Genomic DNA, 17,182 nt, shown 5'->3' with positions numbered 1-17,182 from the left:
CACTCACCAATTTGGTCACACCCTCGACCGCATCATCTCCTACTGCTGTACTATCTTCACCCTCACAAACTCTGAAATCCCTCTCTCTGATCATAACCCTCTCACCTGCCTCCTCACACTCCTCTCCCCTGTAAATCTATATTACTACCTCACAGAGACCTCCTTTCTCTCGATCTCATCCATCTTTCTCAGCACATCACACCCCACCTCGCCTCCCAGTCCTCTCTACCCAATCTACCCAGATTACTGCTCTCAACTCTACCCTCTCTACACAGCTCGACTCCCTCGCTCTCCTTTCCCTTCGCCGCTCTAGCACCACTAACCCACAGCCTTGGATCACTGCCACTGTCCGGTTCCTTCGCTCTTATGCTCAAGCTGCTGAACGCAGCTGGCGAAAGTCTAAACACCAAGCCGAACTTTTTCACTTAAAGTTTATCCTTTCCTGCCTTACCTCTGCCCTCTCCTCTGCCAGGAAAAACTATTTGTCCTCCTTTATTGACGCCCATGCCCATCAACCCCATCAGCTCTTCCGTATATTTACCTCCCTTCTCAGGCCCCCCGTTCCTCCCCCTCCTCCATTCCTCACCCCCAACGATCTGGCCTCCTACTTGATTAGTAAAATTAACTCCATCCGGTATGAGCTCCCCAAAGTCACTCTTCCCCCTTCTCCAACCCTCCTGCTCTCAACCCTCTCCGCTACTCTCCCATCCTTCCCAGCAGTATCTTCATATGAGATCTCCTCCCTCCTCTCAAGTGCTACTCTAGCCACCTGTGCTTCTGACCCCATTCCCTCTCATTTCATGAAATCTCTCGCCCCTTCCCTCTTCCCCTCCTTAATTTCCACCTTCAACCTCTCACTCTCCACTGGTTCCTTCCTCTCTGCCTTTAAACATCCCCACGTCTCCCCCATCCTAAAAAAACCCTCTCTTGACCCAACCTCCCCTTCTAGTTATCGCCCTATCTCCCTCCTACCATTCCTTTCCAAACTCCTTGAACGAGTCATCTACACCCGCTGCCACGAATTCCTCAACGACAACTCTCTCCTTGACCCCCTCCAATCTGGCTTCCGTCCCCTACACTCCATTGAAACTGCCCCCTCAAAGGTCACCAATGACGTCCTTCTTGCCAAATCCTATGACTCCTACTCTATCCTAATCCTCCTAGACCTCTCAGCTGCCTTCGACACTGTGGACCACCCCCTTCTCTTCAACATGCTATCTAACCTTGGCTTCACAGACTCCGTCCTCTCCTGGTTCTCCTCTTATCTCTCCGGCCGTTTATTCTCAGTCTCCTTTGTGGGTTCCTCCTCCCCCTCCCATCCCCTTACTGTAGGGCTTCCTCAAGGGTCAGTTCTTGGTCGCCTTCTGTTCTCTATCTACACTCACTCCCTTGGTGAACTCATTCGGTCTCACGTCTTCAACGATCATCTCTACGCTGATGACACCCAAATCTACATCTCTGCCCCTGCTCTTTCTCCCTCCCTTCAGGCTCGTGTCTCCTCCTGCCTTCAGGACATCTCCATCTGGATGTCTGCCCGCCATCTAAAACTCAATATGTCCACGACTGAACTCTTTATCTTCCCTCCCAAACCCTGCCCTCTCCATGTCTTTCCTGTCACTGTAGATGACACTACCATCCTTCCTGTCTCACAAGCCCACAACCTTGGTGTCATCCTCACTCTGCTCTCTCATTCATTAATTCATTCAATCGTATTTATTGAGCAGTTACTGTGTGCAGAGCACTGTACTAAGCGCTTAGGAAGTACAGGTCGGCAGCATATAGAGACGGTCTCTACCCAACAACGAGCTCTCAGGCTAGAAGGGGGAGACAGACAACAAAACAAAACATGTGGACAGTTGTCAAGTCATCAGAATAAATAGAATTAAAACTAAATGCACATCATTAACAAAATAAATAGAATAGTAAATATGTACAAATAAAATAAATAGAGTAATAAATCTGTACAAACACTTCTAGACTGTGAGCCCGTTGTTGGGTAGGGACCGTCTCTATATGCTTGTACTTCAAATGCTTAGTACAGTGCTTTGCAAACAGTAAGTGCTCAATAAATACGATGGAATGAATGAATGTATACAGCTGCTGTGGGGAGGGGAATGAGGTAGGGCGAGGGGATGGGGAGGAGGAGAGGAAAAAGGGGGCTCAGTCTGGGAAGACCTCCTGGAGGAGGTGAGCTCTCAGTAGGGCTTTGAAGAGAGACAGAGAGCTAGCTTGGCATTCACCCATCACATTCAGTCTGTCACCAAAACCTGCCGTTCTCACCTCCACAGCATCGCCAAGATCAGCCCTTTCCTTTCCATCCAAACCGCTACCTTGGTGGCTCAATCTCTCATCCCATTTCGACTACCCAAGCGCTTAGTACAGTGCTACGTACAGTGCTTAGTACAGTGCTCTTCACACAGTAAGCGCTCAATAAATGCAATTGAATGAATCTATGTACTAAGCGCTGGAGGGGAGATCACAATCTAATAATAATGATAAGAATATTATCATTCAGTCTAATAATAGTCTATTCAGTCTAATCAGTCTAATAATAATGATAAGAATCATTATTATGTTATTTGTTAAGTGCGTACTACGTGCCTAGCAATGTAGTAAGCGCTGGGGGAGAAGATACAAGATCATCAGGTCCTACATGGGGCTCACAGACTAATAATGATAGTGATAATGATAATGATAATAATAATTGGCATTTGTTAAATGCTTACTATGTGCCAAGCATTGGGTAAGTTTCAAAATAATTAGGTTCCTTATGGAGCTCAGCGCCTTGATTATTATTATTGTTATTATTATTACTATTAACATTTGTTAATATTATTAACAATGTTATTGTTGTTAATAATAATGATGTTGATAATAACTGTGATATATTTAAGCACTTTCTTCGTGCCAAGCACTGTTCTAAGCGCTAGGGAAGATAATCAGGTTCTACATGGGGCTCACGGTCTAAGTAGGAAAGAGGAAAGGGATTGAATCCCCATTTTGCTCATCAAAAAATGACTTCTACTTATTGAGAGCTTACCATTTGTAGAAAAATGTACTAAGTGCTCGGGAAAGTACAAGAAACGCTCTGGGCACGTTATTCCCCTCCTCAAAAATCTGCAGTGGCTGGCTGTCAACTTACAAATCAAGCAAAAGCTCCTCACTCTCGGCTTCAAGGTTCTCCATCACCTTGTCCCCTCCTACATCACCTCCCTTTTCTCCTTCTACAGCCCAGCCCGCACCTTCCGCTCCTCTTCCGCTAACCTACTCACTGTGCCTCGTTCTCGCCTGTCCCGCGGCCGACCCCTGGCTCACGTCCTTCCCTGGCCTGGAATGCCCTCCGTCCACACAAGCCAAGCTAGCTCTCTTCCTTCATTCAAAGCCTTACTGAGAGCCCACCTCTTCCAGGAGACCTTCCCAGACTAAGCCCCCTTTTTCCTCTCCTCCTCTCTATTCCTCCCGCCCTACCTCTTTCCACAGCACTTGTACATATAGTACAGATTTATCACTCTATTCATTTTACTGGTACGTATTTACTATTCTATTTATTTTGTTAATGATGTGCATATAGCTTTAATGCTATTTGTTCTGACGATTTTAGCACCTGTCTACATAGGGTTTTTTGTTGTCTGTCTCCCCCTTCTAGACTGTGAGCCCGTTGTTGGATAAGGACCGTCTCTATATGTTGCCGACTTGTCCTTCCCGAGCGCTTAGTACAGTGCTCTGCACACAGTTAGTGTTCAATAAATACAACTGACTGAATGAATAAATGAATGAATGAAGTTGGTAGACATGTTTCCTGATGAAGGGCCTGAAGCACAGATTAGTTAACAATAAATAGTACTACTACTACTACGACTGCCAGGATGAGAAGCAGCATGGTGAATTGGCTAGATCCCGGGCCTGAGTGTCAGAAGGCCACAGGTTCTAATCCCAGTTCTGCAGTTTGTCAGCCATGTGACCTTGGGCAAGTCACTTCACTTCTCTGTGCCTCTGTTACCTCATCTGTAGAATGAGGATTAAGACTGTGATCCCCACATGGTACAACCTGATTACTTTGTATCTACCACAGCGCTTGGCATAGTGTTTAACAAATACCATAATTATGACTATCATTTTTATTATTAAAAGGTGCAGGTAGAGCATGGACTTAGAAGTCAGAAGGACCTGGGTTCTAATCCAAGTTCTGCCACTCGTCTGCTGTGAGACCTTGAGCAAGCCACTTCACTTCTCCGTGCCTCTGTTCCCACATCTATTAAATGGAGATTAAGACTGTGGGCCCCACATGGGTCAGAAACTGTGTCTAACCTAATTAGCTTGGATCTACCAAACGGCGTACAGTGCCTGGAACAGAGTAATTCCAAATGATTATTATTGTTATTATTTAACTACTATTATCATTATTATCATCATTATTACTAAGATCCTTGTGGGCAGCAAACATTAATGACAACTCTGCTTTGCTATACCCTTCCAGGTACTTAGTGTCACACAGTAAGCACTCAATAAGTGCAATCAAATGGATGAGTGAATGGTCTATTATTCTATGTACTCTCCCAATTGCTTAGTACATGCGCACATTAGGCTCTCAATAAATGCGATCGAATGGATGAATGAATACTCTATTGTTCTGTTGTACTTTCCCCAGCGCTTAGTACTGTGCTCCAACCCAGTAAGTGCTCAATAAATGCGATTGAATGAATGAATAAATTTTCTATTATTCTTATGTACTCCCCAAGCATTTAGTTCAGTGCTCTGCACCAAGTGCTTCATAAATGTGATTGAATGGATGAATGATTGTTCTATTGTTCTATTATACTCTCCCAAGCGCTTAGTACAGTGCTCTGCACCCAGTAAGTGTTCAATAAATGTGATCGAATGGATGAATGAATATTCTGTTGTTCTATTGTACTCCCCCAAGAGCTTAGTACAGTGCTCTGCACACAGTAAGCGCTCAATAAATTCGATTGACTGATTGCCTGGCTGACTGAATGCTGGAGACACTCAGATCTCTGCTCCCGATGGAGACTTTCCCGCCTTTGTGATTCTCGACACCTTTTTCTGCCTGGGTTCATCCCAACCACGTGGTCTTCCATTCCTAGGAGCACCGCCTGAGGTGTGGAGGTCTTCTGTCACCTGGCACACAACCGGGGCAGGAGGGTGGAGGGGCTCAGACCAGCTTCCATGAGGGTTCGGGGATCTTGCTTGGCGCATAGTAAGCGCTTAACAAATACCATCATCATCATTATCATTATTATAATTCTTGATTATTTTCAACTCCTTCAGCACCGCCTGCCCCACAAGGACCTTCCCTGCTTCAGGCTGGGAGGCCGGGAGGCAAGAAAATGGCCACCGCAACCGCCGCCCTGGTCCAAGCCAGGACTCAAGTGAGCTGTGAGCTGGGGTTCCGTCTGCCCGTCCCGATCTTCATTTAATCTATTCAGTCGTATTCACTGAGTGCGTACTGTGTGCAGAGCACTGTACTAAGCACTTGGGAGAGGACAGTAGGAAAATAAGCAGACACATTTCTTGCCCACAGTGAGCTCCTCCTTGCTGCTGACCAAGAGTGGCCTTGGTTATAGACCTGGGCCTGGGCCTGGACTGGACGTACACTCCCGGCTGGACACCCCCCCCCATGTCTGTGTGGGGTAGACACTGTCCTAAACCCTGGGGTAGACTCAAAACAATCCGGGTGGCAGTCTCAACTTCTTGTACTCTAGATTTTAAGCTTGTTGTGGGCAGGGAACATGTCTACCACCTCTTGTATTGTACTCTCCCAAGAGGTTAGTACAGTGCTCTACATTCATTCATTCATTCATTCAACCGTATTTATTGAGCGCTAGATGTGTGCAGAGCACTGGACTAAGCACTTGAGAAGATACAATACAACAAGAAAAAGATACAATTACTATAAGAAGAACTCAATAAATAACACTTATAGATTGATTAACTTCTGCCTCCCCCTCCAGCCTGTAAACTCATTGTGGACAGGGAAAGTGTCTACCAATACTTTTGTACTGTATTCTCCCAAACATCGTAGTCCAGTGCTCTGCACAAAGTAAGCACTCAATAAATACCATCGATTGACTGATTAATCTCTGTCTCCCCAGATAATATAACTTTTCAGATTTGTTACTTTGAGCAAGTCACTTAACTTCTCTGTGCCTCAGTTACCTCATCTGTAAAATGATGATTAAGACTGTAAGCCCCATGTGGGGCACTTCGATGACATTGTATCTCCCCCAGAGCTTAGAACAATGCTTGGCACGTAGTAATCGCTTAATAAATACCTCTATTATTATAAAATACTATAATAATGCTACTACTATTAAAATGTTATTATAATAATAGTAATAGTAGTGTCTTTTAAGCACTAACTACGAGAAGCAGCGTGGCTCAATGGAAAGAGCACGGGATTGGGTGTCAGAGGTCATGGGTTCAAATTCCTACTCTGCCAATTGTCAGCTGTGTGACTTTGGGCAATTCACTTAACTTCTCTGTGCCCCAGTTACCTCATCGGTAAAATTGGGATTAAGACTGTAAGCTCTATGTGGGACAACCTGATCACCTTGTATCCTCCCCAGTGTTTAGAACAGTGCTTTGCACATAGTACGCGCTTAACAAATTCCATTATTAGGAGAAGCAGCGTGATCGGTGGAAAAAATCCCGGGCTTTGGAATAAGAGGTCATGCGTTCAAATTCTGGCTCCGTCAATTGTCAGCTGTGTGACTTTGGGCAAGTCACTCAACTTCTATGTGCCTCAGTTATCTTATGTGTAAAATGGGGATTGAGACTGTAAGCCCCATGTGGGTTACCTTGTAACCTCCTCAGCGCTTAGAACAATGCTTTGCACATTGTAAGCGCTTAATAAATCCTATTATTATTATTATTATTATTATTATTATTATTTTGTGCCAGGCCTCTAGACTGTAAGCTCGTTGTGGGCAGGGAACCTGTCAAACAACTGTTGTATCATGCTCTCCGAAGTACCTAGAACAGTGCTCCGCACAAAGTGAGCACTCGATAAATACCTATGATGATGGGCACCTTTGTTTTTCTCCTTCACTTCACCTTACTCTCTTCCTCCCTTACCAAATTCCTTCCCTGACCCATCCTCCAACCCTGATAATAATAATATTAATTATGGTATTGTTAAGCGATTAACTATGTGCCAGGCACTGTGCTAAGCGCTAGGTGCAGCCCCCTCCTCCCCGCCAGCTCCCTAACTCCCTGCTGTTCTGAGGGGGGCGAGGGGAAAAGGTGCGGGAACTGAGTAAGGAGATCTTGTGATCGTTGAGGGGTCACTAACGTTCGAGGACATGGCCGTGACCTTCAGCACCGAGGAGTGGTGCGCTCCTGTGCCCCGCCGGGCTCCGCCTCTACTGGGAAATGACTTTGGAGAACTACCGGAACCTCCTCTCTGTGGGTGAGCACTTTACCCTCGTCTGGCGAGCAGCTGGGGGGGTTCCTTTCATCAGAGAAGCTGCATGGCATTTCATTCATTCATTCATTCATTCAATAGTATGTATTGAGCGCTTACTGTGTGCAAAGCACTGTATTATGTGCTTTGAGACAGGACAATATAACAATAAACAGACACATCCTCTCAACGAGCTGGCAATCTAGAGGGGGAGACACACTTCAATAGTAATAAATGAATGACAAATGTGGACCTAAGTGGTGTGGGGCTGGGGGTGTGTGTGAATAAAGGGATCCCTTTATCAAGGGATCAAGTCAGGGCGATGCAGACGGGAGTGGAAAGAGAGGTAAAGAGGACTTAATCTGGGAAGGCATCTTGGAGGAGGTGGGCCTTCAATAAGGCTTTGAAGAGAGGGGAGAGGAAGTATCTTTCGGGTTTTGAGGAGAGAGGGCGTTCCAGGATTGAGGCAGTAAATGGGCATGAGATTGGCAGTGAAATAGATGAGATCGAGGTACACTGAGTAGGTTGGCTTTACAATGACCTAGTGGACACACAGGAGCCAGAAGATCTGGGTTCCAATCCCGGATCCGTCACTCGTTTTCTGGGTGACCGTGGACAAGTCACTTCACCTCTCTGTTTCCTCATCTGTAAAATGGGGATCGCCTGCTGGGTGTCCATGGACAAGCCACTTAACCGTTCTGTTCCCTCATCTGTAAAATGGGGATCGAGGCTGTGAGTCCCACGTGCGACAGGGACTGTGTCCAATCAGATTAGCTTGTGTCTACCTCAGCGCTGAGTACAGTGCCTAGCTCATATTAAGCACTTAATGAATGCCATTTTTAAAAAAAGGTTATAGGTGTCCAAGGGAGATTGGTTTGATTGAGGGATCAGGCAGGGATGAATTGTTCACTGTTGACGGCACTACCAGCCTTCCCGTCTCACAAGCCCACAACCTTGGTGTCATCCTCGACTCCGCTCTCTCGTTCACCCCTCACATCCAAGTTGTCACAAAAACCTGCCGGTCGCACCTCCGCAACATTGCCAAGATCCTCCCTTTTCTCTTCATCCAAACCGCTACCCTGCTCGTTCAAGCTCTTATCCTTTCCCGTCTGGATTACTGTATCAGCCTCCTGTCCGATCTCCCATCCTCCTGTTTCTCCCCTCTTCAATCCATACTTCACGCCGCTGCCCGGATTGTCTTTGTCCAGAAACGCTCTGGGCATGTTACTCCCCTCCTCAAAAATCTCCAGTGGCTACCAATCAACCTACGCATCAAGCAAAATCTCCTCACCCTCGGCTTCAAGGCCGTCCATCACCTCGCGCCCTCCTACCTCACCTCCCTTCTCTCCTTCTACAGCTCAGCCCGCACTCTCCACTCCTCTGCCGCTAATCTCCTCACCGTGCCTCGTTCCCGCCTTTCCCGCCGTCGAACCCCGCCCACATCATCCCCTCGGCCTGGAATGCCCTCCCTCCACACATCCGGCAAGCTAGCTCTCTTCCTCCCTTCAAGGCCCTACTGAGAGCTCACCTCCTCCAGGAGGCCTCCCCAGGAACCCCCTGGGGAGGAAGCCCCTCCTTCCTCTCCCCCTCTTCCCCATCCCCATCCCCCCGCCTTACCTCCTTCCCCTCCCCACAGCACCCGTGTATATGTATATATGTTTGTATGTATTTATTACTCTATTTATTTATTTGTACATATTTATTTTTATTTATTTTATTTTGTTATTTTGTTTATTTTGTTTTGTTCTCTTTCTTCCCCTTCTAGACTGTGAACCCACTGTTGGGTAGAGACCGTCTCTATATGTTGCCAACTTGTACTATCCAAGCGCTTAGTATAGTGCTCTGCACACAACATGCGCTCAATAAAAACGATTGAATGAATGAATGAATCGTTTTTAAGGTGAGAAGTGTGGTCTTAATTAATATAGACATTCATTTATTCATTCATTCAATCGTATTTATTGAGTGCTTACTGTGTGCAGAGCACTGTACTAAGTGTTTGGGAAGTACAAATCGGCAACACTTAGAGATGGTCCCTACCCAACAATAGCCTCACAGTCTAGAAGGGGGAGACAGACTACAAAATAAAAACAAGCATAAGGGAATTGCAAAGTGGCCTGTATTCAGATGGTACCCGCTGTACTCAATAGCAGGAGTAGCAGTGTGGCTTAGAGGGAAAATCCCGGGCTTGGGAGTCAGAAGACGTGGGTTTTAATCCCCGCTCTGCCGCATATCTGCTGTGTGACCTTGGGCATGCCACTTTACTTCCCTGTGAATAAATTCTGTCATCTGCAAAATGGAGATTAAGACTACGAGCTATACGTGGGGTAGGGACTGTGTCCAATTTAATTAGCTCGTATTTACCCCTGTGCTTAGAAGAGTGCTTGGCACATAGTAAGCGCTTAACAAATACCATAGTTATTATTGTTTATTCATTATTACTACTGAGCAGAGGGGACTCCAGCTGGTGTGGTAGGTTACAGTACTATTCTCTACCAGGTTCTCTGGGCCTAGGACAGTACTGGCTTAAATCCTCCTTAAATCCTCCTGTTGTTGGCCTTAGGCTAAACATAACACACCTTAAGTTCATTTTTTAATACTATTTGTTAATCAATCAGTCAATTATATATATATATATATACATATGTGTGTGTGTGTGTGTGTGTGTGTGTGTGTATTGTAATGGTATTTGTCAGAGAAGTAGCATGGCTTAGTGAAAAGAGCACAAGTTGGGAGTCAGAGGTCATAGGTTCTAATCCAGACTTTGCCACTTTGGGCAATTCACTTAACTTCTCTGTGCCTCAGTTACCTCATCTGTAAAAATGGGCATCAAGACTGTGAGCCCCAGGTGGGAAGACCTGATAACTTTGTATCTATCCCAGTGTTTAGAATAGTGCTTGGCACCTAGTAAGATCTTAACTATTATTCTTATTATTCTTATTCTTATTCTTCTTCTTATTATTATTATTATTAATCATATATATTTTAGTGGTTAGTTAATCAATTATCTATTTTAATGGTATTTATCAATCGTATATGGAAATGCTATTTGTTCATTAGTCAATCATATGTTTGTGTATATAGGAGTGTGTGCAACTATATATATAAAATTATAATATATACATATATATTAATGGTATTTGTTAAGCACTTACTATGTGTCAAGCACTGTTCTAAGCGGTGGGGTAGATACAGTAATCAGGTTGTCCCACATAGGGTGCACACTTTCAATCCTCATTTTACAGATGAGGTAACTGAGGCACAGAGAAGTTGTGACTCTCTCTCTCTCTCTCTCTATATATATATATATAATATAGTATACTATAGATAGATAGATAGATAAATATATATATATATATATATATATATACATAACATTTGCTAAGCATTTATTATGTTCCAGAAACTGCACTAAGTGCCGGGGTAGCTGCAAGCCAGTCAGATTGGGCAGTCTCTGTCCCGCATAGGGCTCACAGTCTTAATCCCCATTTTCCAATTGAGGGAACTGAGGCATAGAGAAGTTCAGTGGCCTGCCCAAATTAATCTATTGAGCACTTATTGTTTGCTGAGAACGTTACTGAGCACCTGGGAGAATACAGTGTAACAGAGTTGGTAGAAACATTCCCTGCCCACTACCTTTCTTTTACTAAGTGCTGAGGTAGATAATTAGGTTGGATACAGCCCCTGCCCCACTTGGGGCTCATAGCCTAAGTAGAACGGAGTAGGATTAAATCCTCTATCAATGACATTTATTGAGCGTTTACTCTCCCAAGCGCTTAGTACAGTTCTACGCCCTGTAACCTGTATTGGTAGTCACGTTCCCTTCCTACAAAGTACTTTTGTAGTCTAGAAAGAGAGGGAGACATTAATGTAAATATGGATATGGACAATTACCGCTGTGGGGCTGAAGGTGGGGTGAATAAATGGTGCAAATCCAAGTTCAAGGGTGACACAGAAAGGAGTGGGAGAAGAGGAAATGTAGGTTCAGTCGGGGAGGTTCTGTTTCACAGGTGAGGAAACTAAAGCCAAAGGTCACACAGCAGACAAGTGGCGGAGTCGGGATAAGAGCCCAAGCCTTCTAACTCCCAGGCTGGGGCTCTTTGCACTAGGCCACTCTGATTCTTAAGCTTTGTTTCTCATCATTTATATTCATTCATTCAATCGTACTTATTGAGTGTTTGCTGTGTGCAGAGCACTGTACTAAGCGCTTGGAAAGTACAATTCAGCAATATAGAGAGACAATCTCTGCCCACACTGTGCAGACCAGTAAGTAAACAATATAAAGAAATCCTATAGTATAACTACATAATAATGGTAACATTTTTGAGTGTTTTAAATCTGACGGTAAGACATTTCTTTTTGTCTCATGTTATTGCATAATCGGAATCCTTGTCTCCTCTTGGATACTAATTCTAATGTTAATTACGTTGTATTGTGCTTCCCCAAGTGCTTAGTACAGTGTTCTGCACATAGCAAGCACTCACTAAATACCATTGTTTGGTTGATTGGTAGACACCTCCACCCCTCTAAATCTTCTGCTTGGTAGACAAGCTAACGCGTTCACTCCCATAACCTGAATAAGCAACCCAAGAGATGGCTGACTTTTCCATTTTTATTCGTTCTAGGTTGTGAAACCCCAACGAAAACCAGCGAGCCCATTCATCGGAAGCCGGAGAGGGCCATAAAAGAAGTTTTCCATAGGGCGGGATCCAGCAAGCTCTCCCACACTATCCCCGGGCCTTCCGGGAAGGACAAAGCTGGGAAGACGGGGGCAGCTCAACAAGGCCCCACGGTGAGAGAAAAAGAAAAGTTCCCCGACAGGATGTCGATTTCATGATCCACGGAGACCCCTGTAAGAAGTCCTCCCAGGGGAGGAGGTCTCAAGACTGTAAGGAATGCGGAAATGCCTTCAGTCGACACTCCACTCTCGATGCGCACCAGAGAATCCATACTGTAAAGAAATCTTACAGATGTCAGCAGTGTGAGATAGCTTTCAGCGACCACTCGGTCCTTGTGACATTCCAGCGGATTCACACCGGGGATAAACCCTACCGATGAGGCCAATGCAGAAAAGTCTTCAGCCAGCACTCAACCCTGATGAAGCACCAGAGGATCCACACCCGAGAGAATCAATGCAGCGACTGCAGCAAAGCCTTCCGGGACTCCTCGATCCTGGTCAAGCATCAGCGGATCCACATGGGAGAGAAACAGTATAGATGTGGCGAGTGTGGGAAGGCCTTTGGTCAAACCTCTGTCCTCATAAAACACCAGAGGATTCACACTAGGGCCAAACCTTACAGGTGCGACAGATGTGGAAAGACCTTCAGTGATTGCTCGACGCTTGTCAACCATCAGAGGATCACACTGGAGAGAAGCCCTAAGGATGTAACGAATGTGGAAAATTCTTCAGTCAGAACTCGACCCGGACGAGGCGTCAGAGGATCCACATAGGAGACAGACCCTATCAGTGTAGCCCAAGTGGGGAAGCCTATAGCGATCACTCGGTCTTTGTGACGCATCAGAGGACTCACACTGGGGAGAAACCTTACAGATGCAGTGGGTGTGGGTAAACTTTCGATGACTCCACGATCCTTATTAAACACGAGAGAATTCACGATAGGGAGAAACCCTACAAATGCAACTACTGCGGAAAAGCCTTCAGTTAAGGCTCGGGCCTTGTGGACGATCAGTGAATTCACACCAGGAAGAAACCTTACATATGTATCGAGTGTGGGAAGGCTCTTGGTCAAGGGTCACCGCTCATTAACCACCAGAAAATTCATAACGGAGCAAACGTCCACAGACGTAATGGGTGTGGAAAGGCTTTCAGAAATTTACCTGTGTGCACGTCACTTCCCTTCTCTGTGCCTCAGTACCCTCATCTGTGTAATTCATTTATATTAATGTCTGTTTCCCCTTCCAGACTGCAAGGTCATTGCGGGCAGGGAATATGTCCATTTATTGTTGTATGGCACTCTCCCAAGCACTTAATATGGCTCTCTGCACCCAGTAAGTGTTCAATAAATGCAACTGACTGACTGAGTAAAATGTAAATTCAATATCTGGGCTCCCTTCTAGTTAGACTCTGAGCCCCATGTAGGACCCGATCATTTGTAACCAGCCCAGCCCTTAGTCTTTGGCACGTGGCAAACACTAAGAAGTATCATTTAAAAAGTCACACCTGACCCAGTCCCTGGGGTACCCAGGATGCCCAGATAAGAAAGGGGAGAACGGATGTCTTACCTCCATTTTGCAGATGAAGAAACATAGATGGAGCGAGGTTCAGTAATTTGCCCAAGATCTCCCAGCAGGCCAATGGCAGAACCGGGATTAGAGCCCAATTCACTCGACACCAAGCTTGTGCTCTTTCCACTAGACCACCCTGCAGAAGAGGCGGAAAATGGTGCTTAAGGGAAGAGCCCAGAATTAAATCTTCAACCTGGAAACTCTAGGACAGAGAGAGCGGATGTGATCCAGGGAGTTGAACGCAGGGTAAGATGTGAATAGAAAGGCTGAAGTGGTTTGGGGCCCCAAGTACCTCATGGGACCTTCACCATCAAGGGCTTTGTGGGACACTAATGATGGTACTTGTTAAGAGTTTAGTATGTCATTGACATACATTGTCAAAGTAATCAGGTTGGACACAGTCCCTATACCATATGAGAATATGAACTAAATCCCCGTTTTACAGACGAGGAAACGGAGGCACAGAGATGTTAAGTGACTTGCCCGAATACAACAGACAAGTAACTGATGCGTGACTAGAACCCAGGTCCTTCTGACTCCCAGGCCTGGGCTCTATCCACTAGACCACGGTGCATCTCTAACACAAGAGCATCTGGGGCCAGGCAGGTTCTGCAGGGTGAGAGTGTCAGACACACGATACCCAGGCAGAGCTGGGCCGTGAGGTGCCTGGGTAATGCAAGACAGGGCTTCTGTCTCAGAGACGCCTTTGATGTGCTTCCTCAGAGTGGCCTCTGTCTCCTTAGAGTGGCCTCTGCCTCCTCAGTGTGGCTTCTATTTCCGCAGAGTGGCCTCCGTCTCCTCAGAGCAACCTCTGTCCTCTCAGAGTAGTCTCTGTCTCCGCTGAGTGGTCTCTGTGTCCTCCGAATGGGCTCTGTTTACTCAGAATGGCTTCTGTCTTCTCAGAGAGGTCTCTGTCTCCTCCGAGCGGCCTCTGTTTCCTCAGAGTAGCTTCTGTCTTCTCAGAGCAGCTGCTAGCTCCGCGGAGCGGCCTCTGCCTCCTCAGAGCGGCTTCTGTCTCCACAGAGCGACCTCTGACCCCTCAGAGCCGTCTCTGTCTTCTGCGAGCAGTCTATTTCCTCTCAGAGCGGTCTCTGTCTCCGCAGAGCGGCCTCTAGCTCCTCAGAGCGGCCTCTGATGTGTCCATTAGCAATAGGCGGTGGAGGGGTGGGAGTCCTGATCCATGTTTTTTTAGGATGCCGTGGTCCTCCGGGGATGAGCCTGTCCGAGTGTCAGAGGGGATTAAGGTCAATGACTCATTTAGATACTCGCTAATCCCTCCTGAAGGAGTTAGAGACGAAGAGAACAGTTGATAAATGCAGCCTCGCCCCCTCAGAACCTGACTCTCTGAGAGCTGCCCTCACAGCCAATACGAGCGATGGGTGAGTAAGCTACAGCTGCCCTGCTGCCAGAGGGATTTCTAGGCATTGGGATTTCTAGGCATTCTTAGAACAGTGCTTTGCACATAGTAAGCGCTTAATAAATGCCATCATCATCATATTATTATTATTATTAATTTTTTCATTAAATGATTTTGTTAAGCACTTACTATGTGCCAGGCACTGTACTATGCTCTGGGGTATATACCAGCTAATCTGGTTGGACATAGTCCATGTCCCGCTTGGAGTTCACAATTTTAATCCCCATGTAGACAAGGTAACTGAGGCCTGGAAAGGTGAAGTGACTAGACCAAATTCACACAGTAGACAAGCAGCGGAGCCGGGATTAGATCCTAGGTCCTTCTGACTGACAGGCAGGTGCTCTATCCACCAGGCTATACTGCTTCTCAGCGCTTAGTACAGTGATCTGTCTCCCCGCCGCAACCCAGTCTGTAAACCCCTTTATTGCAGGGAGCATATCTTCCAACTCTGTTGTACTGGATTCTCTGTTTTATTGTGCCTGTGATATTGCTGTATTGTTATGGTGTACTCTCCCAAGAGCTTAGTACAGTACTCTGCACACAGTAAGCACTAATAAATACAGTTTACTAACTGACTGGCTCTCTGAAGTGTTTAGTACAGTGCTCAGCATGTAGTAAGTCCTCAATAAATGCCATCAGTTGATTATTGACTGGTCATTTTCTGTCTCCACCTCTAGACTGTAACCCCTTGTGGGCAGGGAAAGTGTCAACCATCTCTGCTATACTGAACTCTCTGAAGCGCTCAGTACTGTGCTCTGCACACAGAAAGTGCTCAATAAATACCATTGATTGATTGATTAATGTCTGCAAGGTCCTTCTGAGAAGGGAACACGTCTACCAACTCTGTTATATTGGACACTTTGAAGTGCTCTGTATGGTGTTCTGCACATCGTAAGTGCTCAATAAATACCACTGATTGATTTCATAGGACCTTTATCAAGTCACTTTAGATTCACCATGCCTCAGTTTCTTTATCTGTAAAAGGGGATTTAAATATCTGCTCATCCTCTTTCACCATGAGCCCCAAGCAGGAAAAAGACCGTGTCTGACCTGAACAACTTGAATAATAATAATTCTGGTATTCGTTAAGAACTTATTATGGGTCAAGCACTGTAATAAGCGCTGGGGTAGATATTAGATCATCAGGTCCCACAAGAGTCTCAGGTCTTGAATCTCAATTTTGCAGATGAGAAATCTGAGGTACAGAGAAATTAAGTGACTTACTAACGATTTTACAGATGAGAAAACCGAGGCACAGAGAAATTGTGACTTACTAACGTCGTACAGCAGACAAGTGGTCGAGTCGGGATTAGAACCCAGGTCCTCTGAGTCTCAGGACTGTGGTCTTTCCACTAGGCCATGATGCTTCTCTGTATCTACCCTAGTACTAAGAACAGTGTTTGACACTTTTGTCTATGCCTCAAGGATCGCCCCTCCCTTCTACTCCGGCTGTGTCTCCGGGCTAATCAACTGGTCAGTCAGTCAGGTGTATTTATTTAGGGCTTACTGTCTGCATTGCACTGAACTAAGGGCTAGGGAGAGTACAATATAACAGAAACTTTGCCTGCCCACAACAAGCTTATAGTCTAGAGGGGGAGAGAGATATTAATATAAATGAATAAATGACCAATTCATTCATTCAGTCGTATTTATTGAGTGCTTACTGTGTGCAGAGCACTGTTATAAGTGCTTCGGAAGTACAATTCAGCAATAGAGACAATCCCTGTTCACAACGGGCTCGCAGTCTAGAAGATATGGACATACGTACTGTGGGGCTGGGAGGGCGGATTCATTCACATTCATTAAATCTCATTTTGATTAATGGGAGCCAGTCAAGGTGACTCTGAGGGAGCAGGAGAAGAAGAAAGGGGGACTTGGTCAGGGAAGGCCTCCTGGAGGAGATGCGCCTTCAATAAGGCTCTGAAGGCAGGGAAAGCCATTGTCTGTCGGAGATGAAGAGGGCGGGTGTTCCGGGCCAGAGGCAGGTCATGTGTGAGAGGTGGGCGGTGAAAGAGATGAGATTGAGTTATGGTGAGTGGATTGGCATTAGAGGAGCAAAGTGTGCTGGCTGGGTTGTAGTAAGGTCACACAACAGATGA

This window comes from Tachyglossus aculeatus, unplaced genomic scaffold, assembly GCF_015852505.1.
Source record: "Tachyglossus aculeatus isolate mTacAcu1 unplaced genomic scaffold, mTacAcu1.pri SUPER_32, whole genome shotgun sequence".
NCBI lineage: Eukaryota > Metazoa > Chordata > Mammalia > Monotremata > Tachyglossidae > Tachyglossus > Tachyglossus aculeatus.
This window is presented reverse-complemented; position numbering follows the sequence as displayed.